Raw genomic sequence first — 23,238 nt, 5'->3', positions numbered from 1 at the left:
CTATACGCCTTCTGGCGGTTCCCTCGCTGCGAGAAGCCAAGTTACAGGGAACCAGACAGAGGGCCTTCTCGGTAGTGGCACCCTCCCTGTGGAACTCACTCCCACCAGATGTCAAAGAGAAAAATAACTACCAAACTTTTAGAAGACATCTAAAGGCAGCCCTGTTTAGGGAAGCTTTTAATGTTTAATAGGTTATTGTATTTTAGTGTTTTGTTGGAAGCCGCGCAGAGTGGCTGGGGAAACCCAGCCAGATGGGTGGGGTATAAATAAATTATTATTATTATTATTATTATTATTATTATTATTATTATTATTATTAAGACCAAGCCTACTGGCTGCTGTTTTGCTCTGGTATTCCTGGCCGGTGTCCTTGTGTTTGTTTGTTTTTGTCCAAGGGAGCCCTCAGATTTCTTTGTTAAGATAAATAATCCAAATATTTTGCCGCTGTGGTTTCCAGAGAATGAAACCATGTCAGGAATATGTGAATATTGTGCCTTGCAGATGTTTTGGACTGCAATTCCCATCAGAGGACAGCTGGATTTCCCGCTTTGTTCAGCATGGCAGACTAGCTACCTGGTTCCTGGCTTGTGTTTATGTCTTTCTTTCTTTCTCACTCTCCTGGAATCCTTTTAGCCCTTTCGTCCAGCTGGTCACTTGGCAGCTGTCAACCTAAACAGCGATTCCCAAAGTGCTCTCGCAGTGCCCTGCGCAATATCTAAATCGGGTCGCTTGTGCAATTTTTATTTAAAGTAAAACCTTAATGGTTGACATTAACTCAACACTGTTTAGTCTTGTTTTTGAACAAAAGCCAGCCACCACCTGGTGAACAGCGCCAGAATCCACCAGCGGGCTGGTGTGTTTGCTTTAGGTTTCGCCCTCTTACTCACTAAAACTTTTTAAATGGAGGGCAAAGAATTTTAAGAATCTGCTCATGCATTTACAAGTAACCCTGACGTCCTTCAAATGTGATCACAAAAGCATCATGTCCCGTAGTGCTTATTGCAATGCCAGAATAGGAACATCAACAGATGTCATCATAAAGGGATTAAAAATGCTTATTTACACAAATTGCCAGGCAGCGAGTGAACTAGTTATGCAGCTTGAAGTGCCAGTACAGAAATACAGTTGTTCTGAGTTGTAGAGATTACCCGAGTACCCAATAGCTGCTTCTTGGGAGAAAAGCAATGACAAACCTGGACAGCATCTTAAAAAGCAGAGACATCACCTTGCCAACAAAGATCCGTATAGTTAAAGCTATGATTTCCCCAGTACTGATGTATGGAAGTGAGAGCTGGACCATAAAGAAGGCTGATTGCTGAAGAATTGATGCTTTTGAATTCTGGTGCTGGAGGAGACTCTTGAGAGTCCCATGGACTGCAAGAAGATCAAACCAATCCATTCTGAAGGAAATCAGCCCTGAGTGCTCACTGGAAGGATAGATCCTGAAGCTGAGGCTCCAGTACTTTGGCCACCTCATGAGAAGAGAAGATTTCCTGGAAAAGACCCTGATGTTGGGAAAGATGGAGGGCACAAGCAGAAGGGGACGACAGAGGATGAGATGGTGGGACAGTGTTCTCAAAGCTACCAGCATAAGTTTGACCAAACTGCGGGAGGCAGTGGAAGACAGGAGTGGCTGGCGTGCTCTGGTCCAGGGGGTAACCAAGAGTTGGACACGACTAAACGACTAAACAACAACAAGCTTAAAACAGTTCCTATTAAGTGATAAAGAAAGATGGAGGCCCAGAGTCTGAAAATATTATTAATTTCATTTCTATACTGTTTTATATTTTTAAAGGGGGGGGGGAATCTCAGAGCAGTTTGCAACCCATTATAACATCAAACCGTTACTGAAGAAAGTCAAATATAAAGTATACGTTCAAAACAATGTCCTTAACAGGAAACTATTATCGTAAAGATATCAAAATAAAACATGACAAAGGTCAACTGCAGCATGCACATTGAGCACAGCAAAGTTAACCAAGATTACATACCTTAACCATTTCAAAATAAAACATTACTAATGGAAGTCAAATGCATGTTTAAAATAGCAGAAGCAAGAGGATAAAATATTACCGTTTACACAGAACTTAACTGCCGTTGCCGTTGCCAGTGGTGCCAATGGTGGTTTATGGTTAGTGGTGGCTGTGGAAACTCAGACTTGGTGACCTCGGTCTACACTAAGAAAAAGAGGAGGAGTTTGGATTTGATATCCCGCTTTATCACTACCCTAAGGAGTCTTGACATGAGCCAACAGTGTGACGTGGCAGCTAAAAAAGCCAATGCAATTCTGGGCTGCATCAATAGGAGTATAGCATCTAGATCAAGGGAAGTAATAGTGCCACTGTATTCTGCTCTGGTCAGACCTCACCTGGAGTACTGTGTCCAGTTCTGGGCACCATAGTTCAAGAAGGACACTGAGAAACTGGAACGTGTCCAGAGGAGGGCAACCAAAATGGCCAAAGGCCTGGAAACGATGCCTTATGAGGAACGGCTAAGGGAGCTGGGCATGTTTAGCCTGGAGAAGAGGAGGTTAAGGGGTGATATGATAGCCATGTTCAAATATATAAAAGGATGTCACATAGAGGAGGGAGAAAGGTTGTTTTCTGCTGCTCCAGAGAAGCGGACACGGAGCAATGGATCCAAACTACAAGAAAGAAGATTCCACCTAAACCTTAGGAAGAACTTCCTGACAGTAAGAGCTGTTTGACAGTGGAATTTGCTGCCAAGGAGTGTGGTGGAGTCTCCTTCTTTGGAGGTCTTTAAGCAGAGGCTTGACAACCATATGTCAGGAGTGCTCTGATGGTGTTTCCTGCTTGGCAGGGGGTTGGACTCGATGGCCCTTGTGGTCTCTTCCAACTCTATGATTCTATGATTCAAAGCGGCTAACATTCTCCTTTCTCTTCCTCCCCCAGAACAAACACTCTGAGAGACTTCAGAGAAGTGTGACTAGCCAAAGGTCACCCAGCAGCTACATGTGGAAGAGCAGGGAATCGAATTCAGTTCACCAGATTATGAGTCCACCGTTCTTAACCACTACACCACACTGGCTCTCTAAGAGATGCCCAGATGGCCTCTGGCCTCTTCAGCAGTCTCAGCTTTTGAAGCTGGAGCCAGTCTGAACCTGGCCCTCCCATGCCTTCCAGCATTGACCCCAGCTGTTTACCATTCCTTGTAGGTAAAATATCAGAGGGGCTTTCTGGATCAGGCCAGTGGCCCATCTAGTCCAGCATCCTGTTCTCACACGTGACCAGCCAGTTGCCTGTGGGAAGTCTGCAAGCAGGATCTGAGCACAAGAGCATCTCTTCCCGTCCCGTGGTCCCCTGCATCTGGTACTGAGAAGCATCCCTGCCCTCCAGCTGTGCAGGTGGGCTTGAAGTGGGACTGGAGAACCAGGAAGCCTGAATGCATCAGCTGGGGAAGCTCAAATGCAAAGGTTTGGACCACATGGGAGCTGTACAATAGAGAGATTAGGAAGGCAGAACTAAGGGGGGGGGGATGAAATGGGGAGGGCAATGACAGCTTCATCTCCTGCAGTGGCACAGTTGTGGCCAAGTCCAGGGAGTCTGGTGCAAGCTGAGCAATGTTTTGGGTGATGGGTCCTTTACAGTTAATAATGTGGGAATGTTCGGGGATGCAGGAGAGGATATATTGTCTGATTATAGCCTTTCCAAATTGTGTTAACAAGTTCACAATTTAGCAGAGTAACATTCCTCTTTTTAAACTTGCAGCAGATGCATTTGCTCAGGCTCACTAAAGCCTCTATAATTACTGTTCTGGTATTTCCCCCTTATTCCCTCATAAAAGATAAGACACGACACAGTCTTCTATAAAAGTATAGAAAGGCTTACTCACACATCATTCTGTTCACAATCGGATCCCAGAAGGCAGACTTAGCTTAGAAAAGTAACATATACCTAGAAACTTTCTCATAAGAAGACAGTCCCTTTGTCCTCTCTTGACTGGAAGCAAAGAGAGCATCTTTGGCTAAGCAGATGTTGCTTCCTTAATGCATGTAGTCAAAGAGAGAGAGATGGCTGCCCTGCCCTGTGCTTTTGTCGTTACCTGCACAGGTGAGGCCACGCCCACCTCTAGTCACATGCAAACGAAGTCTGTCCCAGCCCAGAAGGAAACAGGAAGTTTACCTGCTGGCTGGACAAACCTTCCTCCCCATGTGTAAACGTGTTCACTCTAGGAATGTTGCACTTGACTGCTCTTGTGTGTCACATCCCACAAATAATAATTACAATTACAATTACAAGTATAATTATAACTATAACTATAACTATAATTATTATTTATACCCTGCCCATCTGGCTGGGTTTCCCCAGCAACTCTTGGTGGCTCCTAACCGAACATAGGGACACGGGTGGCGCTGTGGGTAAAACCTCAGTGCCTAGGACTTGCCGATCGCATGGTCGGCGGTTCGAATCCCCGCGGCGGGGTGCGCTCCCGTTGCTCGGTCCCAACGCTTGCCAACCTAGCAGTTCGAAAGCACCCCCGGGTGCAAGTAGATAAATAGGGACTGCTTACCAGCGGGAAGGCAAACAGCGTTCCGTGTGCTGCGCTGGCTCGCCAGATGCAGCTTGTCACGCTGGCCACGTGACCCGGAAGTGTCTGCAGACAGCGCTGGCTCCCAGCCTATAGAGTGAGATGAGTGCACAACCCTAGAGCCTGGCAAGACTGGCCCGTACGGGCAGGGGTACCTTTACCTTTAACCGAACATTAAAAACACAATACAGCATTAAACATTAAAAACTTCCCTAAACAGGGCTGTCTTCAGATGTCTTTTAAAAGAAAGATAGTTGCTGATTGCCTTACATCCGATGGGAGGGCGTTCCACAGGGTGGGCGCCACCACCAAGAAGGCCCTCTGCCTGGTTCCTTCTTGCCTTGTTAAGGTAACCATCATATAATCATAGAGTTGGAAAGTACCCTGAGGGTCATGTAGTCCAACCTGCTGCAATTCAGGAATATGCAGCTGTATTTAACAGCCGATCGAACTTGCAACCTTGACATTTTCAACACCACCCTCTAACCAACTGAGCTGTGCAACTGGTAAAGTGTGAGTTCCTTAGGTAAAGGGGCTGCTGACCATTAGGTCCAGTTGTGGCCGACTCTGGAGTTGTGGCGCTCATCTCGTTTTATTGGCCGAGGGAGCCGGCGTACAGCTTCCGGGTCATGTGGACAGTATGACTAAGCCGCTTCTGGCGAACCAGAGCAGCACACGGAAACACCGTTTACCTTCCTGCCGGAGCGCTACCTATTTATCTACTTGCACATGACATGCTTTTGAACTGCTAGGTTGGCAGGAGCTGGGACCGAGCAATGGGAGCTCACCCTGTCATGGGGATTCGAACCGCCAACCTTATGATCAGCAAGTCCTAGGCTCTGTGGTTTAACCCACAGCGCCACCCGTGTCCCCCCTTAGAGCACTTCAAATAGTCCACAAATGTCCTTTGTGATGGAGTTTCTCACTGTGGCCAACAAGATTGCCTTTTTCTCTGAGCAAAAGATATTGCAAGCTTCCCTCAGCAGAAAGCTGCTCGATCATTTCAGTTCCCGTTTCTTGGACCTTCTCCAGCTCTGCAATCTCCTTTTTGAGTCGTGTGAAAAGTTAGAGGCTCAACTCCAATGACTTTCCCCCAGTTTTCCTTTTCTCATTCCGGGACCCCCAAGGTTACACTTTTAAAAACATCACATGACCGGTTCCCAGGCTCTGCCTAGCAAAGCTCCCACTTGTTCCCATCGTTGCTATATATATATATGTATAAAGAAATCTTTGGAAACACGATTTATAATCGGACGCTGCTGTAAACTATCAGAGCTTTGTTGATTTTCCTCGGATCTCCCTGCATTAGGACTCGGTGACGTCACGTCAGCTTTGACAGACGGAAAGAAGAACACAAGAAAACCATATTTTTCGCTCTATAGGACGCACCAGATGATAGGACACACCTAGTTTGGGGGGGAGGAAATAAGGCAAAAAAAATTCTGAATCCCAGAAGCCAGAACAGTAAGAGGGATCTGGCTTCTGGGATAGCCTCTTTGCTGTTCTGGCTTCTGGAATAGCCGCTGGGATCAGTGGCGTAGTGTGGGGGGTGCAGGGGGGGCCGTCCGCACCGGGCGCAACATCTGGGGGGGGGGGGGGCGCGCTCGCACTTGCAGCTCTCTGCCCCTACCTGGCTCACTCACTCTCACTGCAGTGTTGGCTGTGCGAATCCGATCTGAGCCGCCGGGTCGCCGACCACTGTGGAGGGGAGGGTGCCAGCCGTGCGGTGCGGAGAGAGAGCGAGGGACTATCTGGGGGAGGGACAGTGCAGCGGGGGGGGGGGGGAGGCGCAAATTACTTGCCTTGCCCCGGGTTAGGGGGCGCAAATTACTTGCCTTGCCCCGGGTGCTGACAACCCACGCTACGCCACTGGCTGGGATAGCTGGTCTAGCTTTGTGTGAAGTCTCCGCAGGGCACAGGGAGCCTTCATCCCCATGCCCTGCGGAGGCTTCTGGGACAGCCCGCAAAGCCTCCGGAGGGCAGTGGGATGAAGGCACCCCACTGCCCCGTGGAGGCTTTGTGCCGCTAACCCCGAAGCTAGAACAGCGAGACGGAGCACTGCACAGCGCTCCCTCTCCCTGTTCTAGCTTCTGGCTTAGCCACACAGCCTGCATCCGCTCCATAAGACGCACACACATTTCCCCTTACTTTTTAGGAGGGAAAAAGTGTGTCTTATAGAGCGAAAAATACGGTAGCTTCCTGGATCAGGCCAATGACAAATCTACTGTAGTCCAGCACCCTGTTTTTACAGTGGCCAACAAGATGCCTCTATAGGAAAACCCACAAGCAGGATCTGAGCAGAAGAGCTCTCTTGCCTCCTGCAGCTTCCAGCAACTGGTATTCAAAAGCATTGCTGTATCCAACTGCGGGGTAAGAACATAGCCATCAAAGCTAGTAGCCTTCAATAGCCCTTTTCTCCAAGCTCTTTTAAAGCCACCTGGGTTAAACCACAGAGCCTAGGACTTGCCAATCAGAAGGTCAATGGTTCAAATCCCCGCGATGGGGTGAGCTCCCGTTGCTCGGTCCCTGCTCCTGCCAAGCTAGCAGATCGAAAGCACGTCAAAGTGCAAGTAGATAAATAGGTACTGCTCCGGCAGGAAGGTAAACGGCGTTTCCGTGTGCTGCTCTGGTTCGCCAGAAGCGGCTTAGTCATACTGGCCACATGACCTGGAAGCTGTACGCCGGCTCCCTCGGCCAGTAAAGTGAGATGAGCGCCGCAACCCCAGAGTCGGCCACGACTGGACCTAATGGTCAGGGGTCCCTTTACCTTTACCTTTAGGTAGGTGGTCTGCGATAGGGAGTTCTGCAGTTTCAACTATGCATTATGTGAATAAATGTTTTCTTTTATTGCCCAGAAACCAAACCTTATGAGGAACAGCAGAGGAAGTTAGTCTGGAAGAAAAGAGGAGACGGAGCCAATATTTTATTGGGGGGGGGAGCCAAAGGGACCCTGGCCCCACCAGGAATTGGCTCCCATGATCTGAGAAGAAGGCAGCTTCCGATGAGACATATAATCTGGATAAAAAGAATGAATTTGACAAGGAAAGACTAAATAATAAAGCTAAGATGATTTCAAGAATGTACCGACTGGGAAGTCAAGGAAGAGGAGGTCAAGGCGGTTATGATCAGATGGGCACAAGATATTGTTCGTCCCATAATGTTGGCAGAATGGGAAAACCTTTGGAAAACAACTATGAATTTTACGGCGTGTCACAATATTAAATACATGCTAAAGTTGGAGTATAGATGGTATCTTACCCCGTCAAGGCTTTCCAGGATGTGTAAAAATATCGCGAGTAACTGTTGGAGGTATGGGGAAAGTAATGGAGACAAGTACCGCATGTGGTGGACGTGCAGGAAAATAAGAGAATTCTGGGGCCTTGTCTATGAAAAAAATCTTTGGAATGACATTTTTTTAAAAGCCAGAAGTGTTTTTGTTAAGCGTCGTTGGTAAAGAGATCCCAAAAAACTTTTGTGTGCATGCACAGTTCTTTAGGTCATGTGATGTACCTGAAGAAGTGTGCATGCACACAAAAGCTCATACCAATAACAAACTTTGTTGTTTAGTCGTTTAGTCGTGTCCGTCTCTTCGTGACCCCATGGACCAGAGCACGCCAGGCACTCCTGTCTTCCACTGCCTCCCGCAGTTGAGTCAAACTCATGCTGGTAGCTTTGAGAACACTGTCCCACCATCTCTTCCTCTGTCGTCCCCTTTTCCTTGTGCCCTCCATCTTTCCCAACATCAGGGTCTCTTCCAGGGAGTCTTCTCTTCTCATGAGGTGGCCAAAGTCTTGGAGCCTCAGCTTCAGGATCTGTCCTTCCAGTGAGCACTCAGGGCTGATTTCCTTCAGAATGGAGAGGTTGGATCTTCTTGCAGTCCATGGGACTCTCAAGAGTCTCCCCCAGCACCTCAAAAGCATCCATTCTTCGGCGATCAGCCTTCTTTATGGTCCAGCCCTCACTTCCCTACATCACTACTGGGAAAACCAGAGCTTTAACTATACGGACCTTTGTTGGCAAGGTGATGTCTCTACTTTTTAAGATGCTGTCTAGGTTTGTCATTGCTTTTCTCCCAAGAAGCAGGCATCTTTTAATTTCGTGGCTGCTTTCACCATCTGCAGTGATCAAGGAGCCCAAGAAAGTAAAATCTCTCACTGCCTCCATTTCTTCCTCTTTTATTTGCCAGGAGGTGATGGGACCAGTGGCCATGATCTTTGTTTTTTTGATGTTGAGCTTCAGACCATATTTTGCGCTCTCCTCTTTCACCCTCATTAAAAGGTTCTTTAATTCCTCCTCACTTTCTGCCATCAAGGTTGTGTCATTTGCATATCTGAGGTTTTTGATATTTCTTCCGGTGATCTTAATTCCGGCTTGGGATTAATCCAGCCCAGCCTTTCGCATGATGAATTCTGCATATAAGTTAAATAAGCAGGGGGACAATATACAGCCTTGCCGTACTCCTTTCCCAATTTTGAACCAATCAGTTGTTCCATATCCAGTTCTAACTGTAGCTTCTTGTCTCACGTAGTTGGTCTCTAAAGCTGCTACTGGAAGGATTTTTTTTATTTTGTTTCAACTATGGCAGACCGACACGGCTACCTACCTGTAACAAGTGCCACATAAGACCTGCACTGGACCTTTAGGTATTCAATCATTCAGTGTGGCAGAACTGACACTTTGGAACTCCTTGCCTGTTGATATAGGTATAAAGGTAAAGGACCCCTGGGTAATTAAGTCCAGTCAAAGGTGACTATGGGGTTGCAGCACTCATCTCGCTTTCAGGCCAAGGGAGCTGGCGTTTGTCCACAGACAGCTTTCCAGGTCATGTGGCCAGCAGGACTAAACCGCTTCTGGCGCAACAGAAGACCGTGATGGAAACCAGAGCACATGGAAACACCGTTTACCTTCCCGCCGCAGCAGTACCTATTTATCTACTTGCACTGGTGTGCTTTCGAACTGCTAGGTTGGCAGGAGCTGGGACAGACCGATGAGAGCTCACCCCATCGCGGGGATTCAAACTGCCGACCTTCCGATTGGCAAGGCCAAGAGGCTCAGGGTATGTTCCTCTGCTGCATTATTTTCAGCACCTACTAAAGACATTCTTATTTAGTCAAGCCTTCCCGGGTGTTTAGAAAGTTTGTAGGAGTTTCAATTGGTTTTAATCTATTCTATTGTGGTTTAAACCTTCCATATGTTTTAATGGACTATGCAGAATTAGATAAATTATATATGAATTATTTGAAAAGTAATAGTACTGAACAGATTACGCTAGTAGGATTGCAAGAAGTTTTGTAAGGAGGATTATGTGAAATATTAAAAGAAGGACTAAGGGAAGAATTATTAGTTAGGGATAATTAAGAGTAATAGAGAAATTAAGAAATGCAGAATAAGTGATAAAGAACGGAAAATCATCAGAGGTGTTGACAGAAGTCAAAAATATTGTATAAGATACGTCATGTTATATGAATGTTGGAAATGATATGTTAAAAACCTAATTATATATATATATATATATATATATATATATATGACCTTCCGTATGTTTTAAATTACGGATGTCCATCTTTAAGCGACAACTTTTACATTTTTTGTAAACTGCTTTGAGGCTTTTTCTAAAATAAAAGTAAATTTCATGAATTAAATGAATATAAATGCAAGGATGATCGCCGAAGAATTGATGCTTTTGAATTATGGTGCTGGAGGAGTCTCTTGAGAGTCCCATGGACTGCAAGAAGATCAAACCTCTCCATTCTGAAGGAAATCAGCCCTGAGTGCTCACTGGAAGGACAGATCCTGAAGCTGAGGCTCCAAGACTTTGGCCACCTCATGAGAAGAGAAGACTCCCTGGAAAAGACCCTGATGTTGGGAAAGATGGAGGGCACAAGGAGAAGGGGACGACAGAGGACAAGATGGTGGGACAGTGTTCTGGAAGCTACCAGCATGAGTTTGACCAAACTGCGGGAGGCAGTGGAAGATAGGAGTGCCTGGCGTGCTCTGGTCCATGGGGTCACGAAGAGTCGGACACGATTAAACGACTAAACAACAACAACAACAAATGCAAGGAATGAATGCAGTGGGGAGTGCTAATGAATCATCTCCTTCGCTTGCTCCTCAATTCCTGATGCCTGACTGTGGATATGCTCCATTCTGGCTTCCCACTCCCTGCTTTTAAGTTCTGCTCTGCCAGTGGCTCCCAGTTGCAGGAGCCAGTCAGGGACTATCTGTCCAGCTGGCTGGCACATTCCCCGCAAAGCGGCCCCTTCATCTACCCACGGCCTTGATGGCATCATTATCTCTCATCGCTGCCCACCAGCCGCTTCTGCAGAAGCCTTTTAATGTCATTAGGGCCATGCTTTGGTTGACAAACATCCTTGCTAATTCGTGCCTCTCCCTGCCAGCTTCCAGGGATAATTAGACCATAAGCAGCTCTCGGCTGATGGACCGGACACGGGCTCCAGAGGATGAGAAATCTCAGAGGGGGAGGTGGTGGGGAGCAAAACTCTTTGCAAAGGATGTTGCTGCAGAGACCAAGGCAATAATAATTCCCTGAAGTGCTGGCGAGAACCTCTGGCCCATCTGGCTCGCAACGGGAGACCTCATGAAGAAGTCGTCCCCCAAATCTCCAGAGAGGAATTTCAGCCTTATTTGGAAAGGGAACGTACTTCATCTCCACCATGAATTAAAGATTCAGCTGGAAAGGGGGCGGGGGGGGGGATACATTATTTAGGCAGGCACCCGGCCAGTGGTGCTTCCACATTCTGGAGTTCCCTCGGACAAACTGTTCTCTTTACTGCTGCCCATTTGCTCCCTCCCCTCCCCTTGCGTGGGCCCAATCCACCAAGCGTTGTGCCGAAACCTCCTCTGTCCTCGACCAAGATGGTAAGGGTCAGGGAACCAGGCCTTAGGAGGAACGGCTGAGGGAACTGGGTATGCTTATAGAATCATAGAATCATAGAGTTGGAAGAGACCACAAGGGCCATCGAGTCCAACCCCCTGCCAAGCAGGAAACACCATCAGAGCACTCCTGACATATGGTTGTCAAGCCTCTGCTTAAAGGCCTCCAAAGAAGGAGACTCCACCACACTCCTTGGCAGCAAATTCCACTGTCGGACAGCTCTTACTGTCAGGAAGTTCTTCCTAATGTGTAGGTGGAATCTTCTTTCTTGTAGTTTGGATCCATTGCTCCGTGTCCGCTTCTCTGGAGCAGCAGAAAACAACCTTTCTCCCTTCTCTATGTGACATCCTTTTATATATTTGAACATGGCTATCATATCGCCCCTTAACCTCCTCTTCTCCAGGCTAAACATGCCCAGCTCCCTTAGCCGTTCCTCATAAGGCATCGTTTCCAGGCCTTTGACCATTTTGGCCTGGAGAAGAGTTGAATGAAGAGTTTAGCCTGGAGAAGAGTTTAGCCTGGAGAAGAGTTGAATGACAAGTGATATCATAGGCATTCAGATATTTGAAGGTGGCTGTCACATGGATGATGGAGTCAGCTTGTTTTCTGCTGCTCCTGGAGGGGAAGACCCAAACCAAAGACTCAAATGGCAAGAAATGAGATTCAGCTAAACAACAGGAAGATCTTTCTGACAGCAAGAGATGTTCAGTGGTGGAACGGATCACCTCAGGTGGTGGACTCTCCTTTGTTGGAGGTTTTTAAACAGAGGTTGGGCGGCCATCTGTCAGGGATTCTTAAATATTCCTGCATTGCAAGGGGTTGGACTAGATGGCCCTTGGGGGTTTGTTATGTACTGAGCTGAATCCTAGAACAATAGGATCCAGAATGCAGCAGTTTGAGATGTGCCTTATTGTTCACTGTCTAATATGCACTTTTTGCAAGCAATTTCCGTGGGTGGATGGAAGGAGGTTGTTGAAGGGGGTGATTTGAGCTTCTTTATCTCCCATTTTAAAGCCTCCGACTGATAACACTGCAAGCTCATGAATAGAAAGTGTTTGCATAATTCTACATAAATAAACAGTGGTTTCTTGGAAGCCAAATGGACTGAACTTGCGCTTCCACTGTGTCCTTCAAGCAATTTTTCTCACACAGAGGGGGAAAATGTCTGCCATTTAAAATGTCAACATTATTTTATTAAGCAGCAAGTGGAAGGGAGATGGGTTGTTTATTTTTATTTTAATATATATTTTAAGGCAGAGGCCTGAAAGTTTTGTGACTTTGAAAAAGACCAGACTTCATTTATTCCACATCCATTTGAAAAGGCGATAGCTATGTTTCGTTTGGCAGCGGCAATGCACAACTCTTTGGCAGTACGATCCTGGGCCTGTTTTCTCGTCAAAAATAGTTCTCGTCCATTGAGTTGGACGTATGGTGCAATCCTGGCCATGTGTGCTCAGAGGTAGGTCCCAGGTGGAGCTTCCGGCTACGTGAATGGGCTCAGGATTACAGGCTAACTCCAGCAACGGCTTATGCCCATTGGGCGGAAGGCAAGGAGGCCACCAGTAGGTGGCGCCAGAGCCGATGACAGGCAGAGACATTTGTCCTCCTCCCTGCTGAGTTGTGCAAGGGGCAATACTGAGACTAAGGTGGAAAAAGCTGGCAGGCCGATGGTCTGAGTGTAAGAAGACAGGCAGGAGGGGTCTGGGTGAGGGCAGACTCAACTGGGCAGGGCAGTCGTAGGCGTGCTGAATTTTTCAGCTTTCGGATTCCCCAAATGAGGGGTGCTAAAAAGTTGTAATGTGACTTGAGAATTTGTAATATATTTTGCTTAAATTAATCCAATTTAGTTTTGCTTGGGAAGTAAAACGTGTGTAAAATGGCATATAAATCATCAAGAATAGTTACCAAGTACTTGCAGTTGTTGTTGTTGTTGTTGTTGTTGTTGTTGTTGTTGTTGTTTTATTTAGGGAAGTTTTTAATGTTTGATGCTTTACTGTGCTTAATGTTCCTAATTTGTTGGAAAATGCCCTAAGTAGCCGGGACAACCCATTCAGATGGGCGGCATATAAATATATTACTATTATTATTAAGCATTACCTGACATTTTCAGAAGGTAAAGTTAAAATTCTTTGGCTTTCTGAAAGCAGTTTTTGCACTTCTTCGTCAAACGTAGACTTAACCAAGAGAAATGTTGTCCAAGCACAATAATAATAGCAGATTTGAATTCCTCACACCAAAAAAATAATAATATTTTTAAGACCTGTCACTGAAGTAATTTACAAAAGTTAAGCTTCACCCTCTAAAATGACATGCTCTGGCAGTGTCCCATTCATCCTCATCGATCAGCCTCCAGTATGCTTACTCCTAGGTCAGAGTAGACCCATTCACATCAATGGACGTGATTTGGTTTTGGTGGGTCTGCTCCGAGCCTGTCTAACGTTGGATCTCACCTGTAATGGTTCTAGGGGTTGCTCGTGCGTACGTTGCCTTTACTCCTGGCTAGGTTGCATGGTTGAACCCTTTCTGTCAGGACAGCCTCAAGTTCCGTGGCTGCCTCAGTCGCTGGCAGAATCTGTCAGTGGGCGTTTCTTAAACCGCTTCCAGCATAGAAGCTGTTTGATGCCCAGTCTCCTCCCCTGTTACCTGCGCGAAAGTTTTCTGCGCAAGGTGGGTGTGGGCAACGGAGCGCTCGTACCCTCGCCGCTGGTCTCCTGCGAAGAGTCCTGGAGCCACCTCTCCGATTCCTCCATCTCCTCCCCTTCTCCACTGGTGTTACGCTGATTACCTTCCCCAGCAGATGGTCTATCCCTCCTCCTACTAGGACCTTCTCCACCATCGTCCGGGAGCCTCCTCTCCGCCTCCCGCTCCGATGGCAGTTCCCTGACATCACCCCATGTGTATAGCGTCACATTCTTGCTTAGAGCTCTTCTCTTTCATCACAACTGCAGTCCCATGTACACATTTACAGAATGTGTTCCCCTCCCTAAAACTACATATTATTTCTATTATGTTGTGAACTGCCTTGGCATTGTTTTTTGTCAATGAAAAATGTGGCTCATGGCTGAGCACAAGGGCGGCTTGAATAAAAGTGCCCACAGGGCCATTAAAGCTGTAGGCGACAATGACATTTTGAAATAATCTTACTCCACTTTGCAAGCCACGAGAAGGTCTCTGGGGACCTGGGGATTTTGAACAAAATTGCCCAAATTGGTTGTAGAAAGTGAAATGAACAAGAATGGATTTGTCTAATCTTCTCTCCATGAATTTGTCTATTGCTCTTTTAAAGGTTTTTGGCTCTTACTGTGGCAGGGAGTTCCATGGTCTAACTTTCTTTTATCTGTTCTAAATCTTCCAGCATTTATCTTCCTTGGATGTCCACAAGTTCTGCTGTTAGGAGAGAGAAAGAAAAATGCTTTTCTCTATTCAATTTCTCCATGCCATGAATTTTTTTTTTTTAAATGAGCTTCTATAAAATATCCTCTTACGCCACTTTTCTCCAAACTAAAAAAATACCAAACGCTGCAACTTTTCTTCATGGGGAGAGTGGCTCCATCCCTTCTATCATTTTAGCTGCCTTTTCTCAACCTTCTCCAACTCGACAATATCCTTTTTGAGGGGGGGCAGGTTCATAGCTATAAAAATGCCAACTCTGCCCAGATTTCTGTTCCTCTTTCAGGTTCTGTGAGTGGCAATTCGTGAGAAAAGCTTCGTTAACTAGCATAGATTCCAGGAGCCGGTCAGCAGTAAATCACACTGTGCAAATAAGCGTTAACTCTTTATTAGCAAGAACATGATTTGTAAAGACTTGGTGGAATATCAGGCGTAATAAGCACAGCAGTTCACCTCCGGAAGGTCTTGCCCCACGGATCAGTTGCCAAGATTGAAGGTCCCCACCTCCCCACAACCCTTTAAGTTCCCTCTTCTCCAGGCTTCCCCCCCCCAAGCAATCTGAGACTGTACCTGCATGAAGCCAACCTCCCCTCTGCTCTTTTCATGCCTCTTCTGGTTCTGGGAGACAAAGGAGGAAGGGAACTTGTTGCAGCAGGAAGGAGACACCCATGACTCTTTGCCAGCCTGACTCATCTCTGCCTCTTGGCCTCCCCTCCGCCCAACTTGCCTGTTTCAGCTTCTCCCTCTGATTCTGCACTTCTCTCTGCCACAGACTCTCCCAGCTCACTAAGGCCTGTTACCTTTCCCCTGTCTTCTACCCCTTCTCCCTCTGACTACTCATTGTCATCAGACCACCACACCCCGGCTCTGAGTCTTCTTCCCTTGGGGGTCCCCCAGCTGGTTCCTTCTACCATTCCTCCGTGTCCAACCAGCCCACGGCAGCGTCCAATTGAAAAATAAATGTTCTATTTCTTTGAGTGACTTTGCAGGTACGGGGAAATTAGCACCATCAATCAGCTCCTGTTAGCTTCGAGAACACTGTCCCACCATCTCGTCCTCTGTCGTCCCCTTCTCCTTGGGCCCTCCATCTTTCCCAACATCAGGGTCTTTTCCAGGGAGTCTTCTCTTCTCATGAGGTGGCCAAAGTCTTGGAGCCTCAGCTTCACGATCTGTCCTTCCAGTGAGCACTCAGGGCTGATTTCCTTAAGAATGGAGAGGTTTGATCTTCTTGCAGTCCATGGGACTCTCAAGAGTCGCCTCCGGCACCATAATTCACAAGCATCAATTATTTGGCTATCAGCCTTCTTTATGGTCCACTCTCACTTCCATACATCACTACTGGGAAAACCATCGCTTTTACTATATGGACCTTTGTTGGCTAGGTGATGTCTCTACTTTTGCTAAACAGTGTGTTGTTATTCTTGTTTCTTTCCAGGTCCGTGCCTTTATGAACCATTTTGACCCGGGTGTGGATTACAAGGAAGACCTTCAAGCAATGCGGTTCCTGTCCTTCAATTCCATCATTGACCCCTGGGTGTTTGCCATCCTCCGGCCCCCCATCCTGAGGGTGATACGCTCTGTCCTCTGCTGCCGGGTGCCCCTAAAACCACGAACTATGGACAGGCAGAGGCCTCCCTTTGCCAAACCAAAGCCCGTCGAACAGGCTGGCATTTGCAGGCAGTGAACGGTCTCCTGCTTTTGGAGAAGAAGTTTGAAAGTCCATCTCTGGACAGTTCCTCAGGGTAATTCCAGGAGAATGGCTAGAATTCTCCATTCCCATGTTGGCATGTCTGCTGGACATCAAAGTATGCCCTGTCCTGCATTTCCCTAGGGCAATTGTCTGAAATGACTCCATCCTAGATCTGTAGAGTTTGAAGGGACTTTTATGGAGAGGTTTGATCTTCTTGCAGTCCATGGACTCTCAAGAGTCTCCTCCATCACCATAATTCACAAGCATCCATTCTTCGGCGATCAGCCTTCTTCTTGCTCTCACTTCCATACATCACTACTGGGAAAACCATAGCTTGAACTATGTGGTATATAGTAGCATATATTCAACACAAAAAACAGCGACAATTTGTTATTGACAAAGGACAGCTGGGCATATAAAGGGCCCCATTACCTTCAGTAGCTGAGGGCCTCATTCAACCTAAATCTGGCCCTGCTGAGGGCCTCAGGTAGGAGGCAAACAGATCTGATCCCTCAGAGAAATAATAGATGTAGAGACTTCTTCTGTTGCTCAAGGCCATAGGAATGAATGCACCAGAACACTACTCTGCAACGTCCATTAATTTCATGTTTCTTTTTCTTTTCAAGGGAGAGCAAAAACAAATCAAACCAGAAAGGATTAACATTGCAAACCAAAGCCCACTTACCCAGAAGTAAGTCCCAGTGAACTCAATGGGATTGACTTCTAAGTAGACCAGTGTAGGATTTCACTGAAAGTCTGATTGGTGTGTAGTCGTTAGAGTGTCAGACTAGGACACAGGAGGCCAGGGTTCGCATCCCCACTTGGCCATGAACCTCACTGGGTGACCTTGGGCCTGTCAATCTCTTTTAGCCTAACACAGGGTTGTCGCGGGGATTAAATGGGGAGCGGGAAAACCACATAAACCACCTTGAGCTCCTTTGGAGGAAAGGTGGCGTAGATAAGTAAAAAAAAAAACAATAAATAAATATCGAAAAATTCAGAGAAGAGCGAATTTTGAAGAAGGTGTTTCGTATTGTTTCAGAAGGGGTGAATTAGGTCAGGGGGACCAAATCTCTCCGCCATCCCTAGCCAAGAAGAGTCAGAGCCAAAAATGGAAAACCCAAGAACTACCAATGGTAGAAGAATGGCAGATGAAGATGATGGGATTTATGGAGCTGGCTGGTCTCACCGGGAGAATCCGCGACCAGAAAGAAGAGGAACACCAAGAAGACTGGAAGAAACTTAAAGACTACTTGAATAAATATTGTAATATTAAAGATATGTAATCACTTGAAAGAAACAGTTAGGCCTAGGATAAAAATGGGATTAAATTTATAAATAAGAAAATGTACGATAAGGAAAGTTATGTAAAATGATTAGGACTGTGATACGGTCTTTTGAAACACTGATATTGGAAACTGCTACATATAATTACTAAGAAATTCAGATGGAAGAGATTTGAGGAAGTCAAATACTATGTTTATGAAAATGGATGGTGTTGTTTGTTTAGTCGTTTAGTCGTGTCCGACTCTTCTTGACCCCATGGACCAAAGCACGCCAGAAAATGGATGGTAAAAGGTAAAGATAAAGGTACCCCTGCCCGTACGGGCCAGTCTTGCCAGACTCTAGGGTTGTGTGCTCATCTCACTCTAAAGGCCGGGAGCCAGCGCTGTCCAAAGACACTTCCGGGTCACGTGGCGAGCGTGACAAGCTGCATCTGGCGAGCCAGCGCAGCACACGGAACGCCGTTTACCTTCCCGCCAGTAAGCGGTCCCTATTTATCTACTTGCACCCGGGAGTGCTTTCGAACTGCTAGGTTGGCAGGCGCTGGGACCGAACAACGGGAGCGCACCCCGCCGCGGGGATTCGAACCGCCGACCTTTCGATCGGCAAGTCCTAGGTGCTGAGGCTTTAACCCACAGCGCCACCCGCGTCCCTCTAAAATGGATGGTACTTAATTTTAATTAATTAAGTGGTAAGATGATGTATGTATTTTTTTTCCTTTTTCCTTTTTCTTTTATTCTTTGTGTGTCTTTACTATTGTTAATTTTTTCTTTTTTTACTATGTTCATTTACTGAAAATAATAAATATTATTATTCACCAGGTAACGTTCCCTTTGCCCCAGAACAACTTGACTTTCCTGTCTTTGCATGGCCTTTCTGTGTGCTTGCTGCTGCTGCAGGTGCTACAAAGCCGCAACCTCCCTTGTAAATAACCCCAACAGGACGGATGCTGAAGAATCCTCAGGGAGACCTCCACAAGGCTGTACAAAGGTGGCAGCTGCTTTTCGGAGGAAGTAATAGAAAGAGGGGAAATGAAGGGAGGAAGCGACAGCACCAGGCGGAGGGGGCCAGCCAAGTAGACCCAAAGCTGGTTGTTAGAACAGGGTCAGCCAAGTGGGTTACGGATGGGGCAGGATCTGGGCCTGTGTCAAGGAAAGCCCTGATTGCAGAGACATCTAAACACAAGAAGAGATTGATGGGTCTGGCCAAGCGCCAACGAAGGCCAGCATCCTGTTCTCACAGGGGCCCAACAGATGCCTGTGGGAAACATGCAAGCATTACAGCCCAATAGCGTCTTGCTTGCCCCATGGGCGCAACTCAGGGTCCACAGAGACGCCTTGCCTCCTGCCTTTCCGCTTCCCCACCACAGAACTCCTCCCCAAGTTTCTAACTCACATTGCTTCGTCTGTGGTGTGAAACGCCCTGCTCCTTTTGCCGTCTCACAGAGACTCCCCTCTGATGCCTTGTGTCCTCCAAACGGCACCTCCCCAGGTTCACATAGGAGGCCAGTCTGGCTTAATCAGACCTTAACACATGCTGATTTCACAGGACTAGCATTGTCTAGCACACAGCGTATTACATACAGGTTTGGCCTTCGGGTAGGTAGCCGTGTTCGTCCGACGCAGTCAAAATAAATTGAAAAATTAAAAGGTCTGGCCTAACACACACACACACGAGTCTAATAAGCAGGGTAGGGCTGGGTGATATATCGATATGTCATCCAAAACCAGTTTAAAGTCAATTATATTGGTTTCATAATTTTTGACCAGGTGTGCACACGCAATGCGACAATTGCAAGGAGGGAAAAACTGAAGCCCCCCAATACATAGGTCCAACCTTATTTCAGACATTGTGATATATCAGTATATCGCGATGGTGATATATCACAGTGTTGAAAACCAGATTATCACCCAGGGTCTGGCTGTATCCTGCTTTGAACACTCCAAGCATGGATTAAATTCTTACACCTATTAGACGAGGCATAGGCAAATTTGGCCCTCCAGACCTTTTGGGACTACAACTCCCATCATCCCTAGCTAACATGACCAGTGGTCAGGGACGATGGGAGTTGTAGTCCCAAAACATCTGGAGGACCGAGTGTGCCTATGCCTGTATTAGACCCAGGAGTTTCAGGTGTCTAGCACTCAGTGGGAGACAGAAGTGTCTGGTGTGCTCTGGTACATGGGGTCACAAAGAGTCGGACATGACTAAACAACAACAAACACTCAGCAACTTATAACAAAGCTTTGTCCTCAGGGAGGTTTATGTACGTATTTCATAAAAACAAACCAACTGTGGTTTAGTATTACTGTATATCAATGTACCGTATTTTTCGTCCCATAGGACGCTCCGTCCCATAGGACGCACCTAGTTTTTTGGGGGGGAAATAAAGGAAATCCCCCCCTTTATTTCCCCCCCCCAAACCAGGGCGGGGAAACCGAACCAGGTCAAGGAACAGCGGGATGGCAGCGCTGCGCCTTCCTGCTGTCCCCCGAGCTTGTGGGGCTGGCCGATGTCTGCCCAGTGCGCGGGGCGCTCTGCTTCAGGGTGTCCTGCGCGCCGGGCGGCAGGCTGCTATCCGCAGTGAGGGGAGCCCTGCGGGAAACTCCCGCAGGGTTGCCTAGGCTGCGGATGCGTTCCCAAAGCGCTGGGCGCTCTGCTTTCAGAGCGCCCGGTGCTCCAGGAAACAGGCTGCTATCCACAGCCTAGACAGCCCTGCGGGACCTCCCACAGGGCTGCCTAGGCTGTGGATGCGTTCCCGAACCGCCGGGCGCGCTGCTTTCAGAGCGCCCCGTACTCCGGGAAGCAGGCTGCTATCCGCAGCCTAGACAGCCCTGCAGGAATTCCCGCAGAGTTACCTAGGCTGCGGATGTCTTCCTGAAGCCTGGAGAGCGAGAGGGGTCGGTGCGCACCGACCCCTCTCACTCTCCAAGCTTCAGCGAAAGCCTGCATTTGCCCCATAGGACGCACCCAGATTTCCCCTTCATTTTTGGAGGGGAAAAAGTGCATTCTATAGTGCGAAAAATACGGTATATCAGATGTCAAAGAGAAAAACAACTACCAGACCTTTAGAAGACATCTGAAGGCAGCCCTGTTTAGGGAAACTTTTAATGTTTAATAGATTATTGTATTTTAATATTCTGTTGGAAGCTGCCCAGAGTGGCTGGGGAAGCCTAGCCAGATGGGCGGGGTAGAAATAATAAATTATTATTATTATTATTATTATTATTATTAGTGAACTGGGCAGCTTCCCTTGGGGATTTCTGTGATGAATACAGCCTTTCTCCTAACCTCATAAAGATAGGCACCAGCTAAGGGTCACTGGATTGAGTCAGGACCGACCACTGATGAAATTATAGTAAAATAAAGAAACTGACATCACGAGGATCACTGTCGTTCTCCCTTATCGCACTTTAAAGCAACCATTTATGATTAAATCAGTCAAGAGAAAGCTCCGTTGGTTGCTCAAGATTCCTGCCCACCCACGTTTACAAAGGCCAGAGCACATCCTGTAGATATTGGCCCGAGGCCAAAGCACTCTCCCAAGAAGGCCCGTGGCTTTCGTGTATTCAATTAACTGTCTCCCTTGGGAGTCACAATCTCCTTGGAGGTTAATGGGAGCCAGAGCTCACACAGATGTAAATATTTTTACAGTGCACAGAAATGCACAACCTGTGCTTGGTAGTTTTTCTTTTCCAAATGGCATTGCGGTTTCTCACAGTGTAAGCCTATGTGCATTTGCTTGGAGATAAGGCCTACTGAGATCATTGGGGCTTACTCCCAAGTAAATAGGTAAAGGGACCCCTGACCATTAGGTCCAGTCATGGCCGACTCTGGGGTTGCAGCGCTCATCTCACTTTACTAGCCGAGGGAGCCGGCGTGCAGCTTCCGGGTCATGTGGCCAGCATGACTAAGCCGCTTCTGGCGAACCAGCGCAGCACACGGAACGCCGTTTACCTTCCCGCCGGAGTGGTACCTATTTATCTACTTGCTCTTTGACTTGCTTTCGAACTGCTAGGGTGGCAGGAGCAGGGACCGAGCAACGGGAGCTCACCCCCTCGTGGGGATTCGAACCGCCGACCTTCTGATCGGCAAGTCCTAGGCTCAGTGGTTTAACCCACAGTGCCACCCGCGTCATGCCAAAAAACTGGTGACTGTGGGAGGGAGGAATCTGCCCAGTTCAGCTTCTCATTTTTTTACAGTGGTATCTTGGTTCTCAAACGCCTTGGTACTCAAACAACTTGGAACCCAAACACTGCAAATCCGGAAATGTTCCAGTTTGCGAACTTTTTTCGGAAGCCGAATGTGCTCCATTTTGAGTGTTATGTTTCCAATTTGAGAGCCACATTTCTGTTTTGAGTGTTACACTGAAGTCTGTCTGTTTTTGCTATTTATTTTGCGTTGGTTTTTTTTGCGGCTCTTTTGTTGTGACTGTGTGGAACCCAGTTCAGCTACTGATTGATTGTGTGACTGCAGTACATTGTTTATCGCTTTCATTTTATGGATTCATGGTCTCGTTAGATAGTAAAATTCATGTTAAACTGCTGTTTTAGGGGTTGTTTTTAAAAGTCTGGAACGGATGAATCCATTTTGCATTAGTTTCTATGGGAAAGCGCGCCTTGGTTTTGGAACGCTTTGGTTTTGGAACGGACCTCTGGAACGGATTAAGTCTGAGAACCAAGGTACCACTGTAATCTTAAATTCTGTTTTCTGCATTTCCACACGAGTTTGTCCTCATGAAAATTCTTCACCATTTTAGTGGAAAAATTCTCCAGATATACAATTTCCGTATGCAGTGTTTTGCATATAATATTTCCCTTAATGTAATGCATCTACTGGGGTAAAGTGTACAAGAACTGCAAAAAAAGATGCATTTTATGTTCACGTCGCTGCAGGAAATGCATTTTTGTGTACAATACTTGGCTGGAAAACTACACTGCAAAGTTCATAGAAGTGTGAATTTTGAAGGCTGGTTGTTTTGTTTCCCTTGTTATTTCTGAAAGTGCGAAACAAGCATTTTTTTATATTTCATAAAATTTATACAGCCCTTGATTGTAAAAAGAAACACCTCAAAGCGGTGTACAAAAGATAAAACAGCAAAACCAAGGAAAACTCACAAGCATACAAAAGTTAAATACTAAAACAGATTAAAATTACCTTGATTGTCTAAGCATCTGCACAGGCTTGTCTAATAAACAAGAATGTTTTTAGCAGGCGCCGAAAAGAGCACAGCGAAGGCGCCTTCTTGATCTCAATAGGCAGGGAATTCCAAAGTGTTGGCTCTGCCACACTAAACGATCAGGTTCTTATAAATGCGGTATAAGGTAAAGGGGACCCCTGACCATTAGGTCCAGTTGTGACCGACTCTGGGGTTGCGGCACTCATCTCGCTTTATTGGCTGAGGGAGCCGGCATACAGCTTCCAGGTCATG

The 23,238-nt window shown here is 46.8% G+C and overlaps 1 long non-coding RNA gene across 2 annotated transcripts in view; it reads right to left on the bottom strand.

Annotated features, from left to right (window-relative positions):
• LOC310677739 overlaps positions 1-23,238 on the bottom strand; it is a 304,619-nt gene that overhangs the window by 3,297 nt on the left and 278,084 nt on the right. The gene's annotated exons all lie outside the window — the stretch shown is intronic.

Source organism: Podarcis tiliguerta (assembly GCF_965153285.1).
Source record: "Podarcis tiliguerta genome assembly, chromosome: 1".
Classification (NCBI taxonomy): domain Eukaryota; kingdom Metazoa; phylum Chordata; class Lepidosauria; order Squamata; family Lacertidae; genus Podarcis; species Podarcis tiliguerta.
The sequence above is the reverse complement of the archived record's forward strand: the minus strand, read 5'-3'. Positions and strand labels throughout refer to the sequence as shown.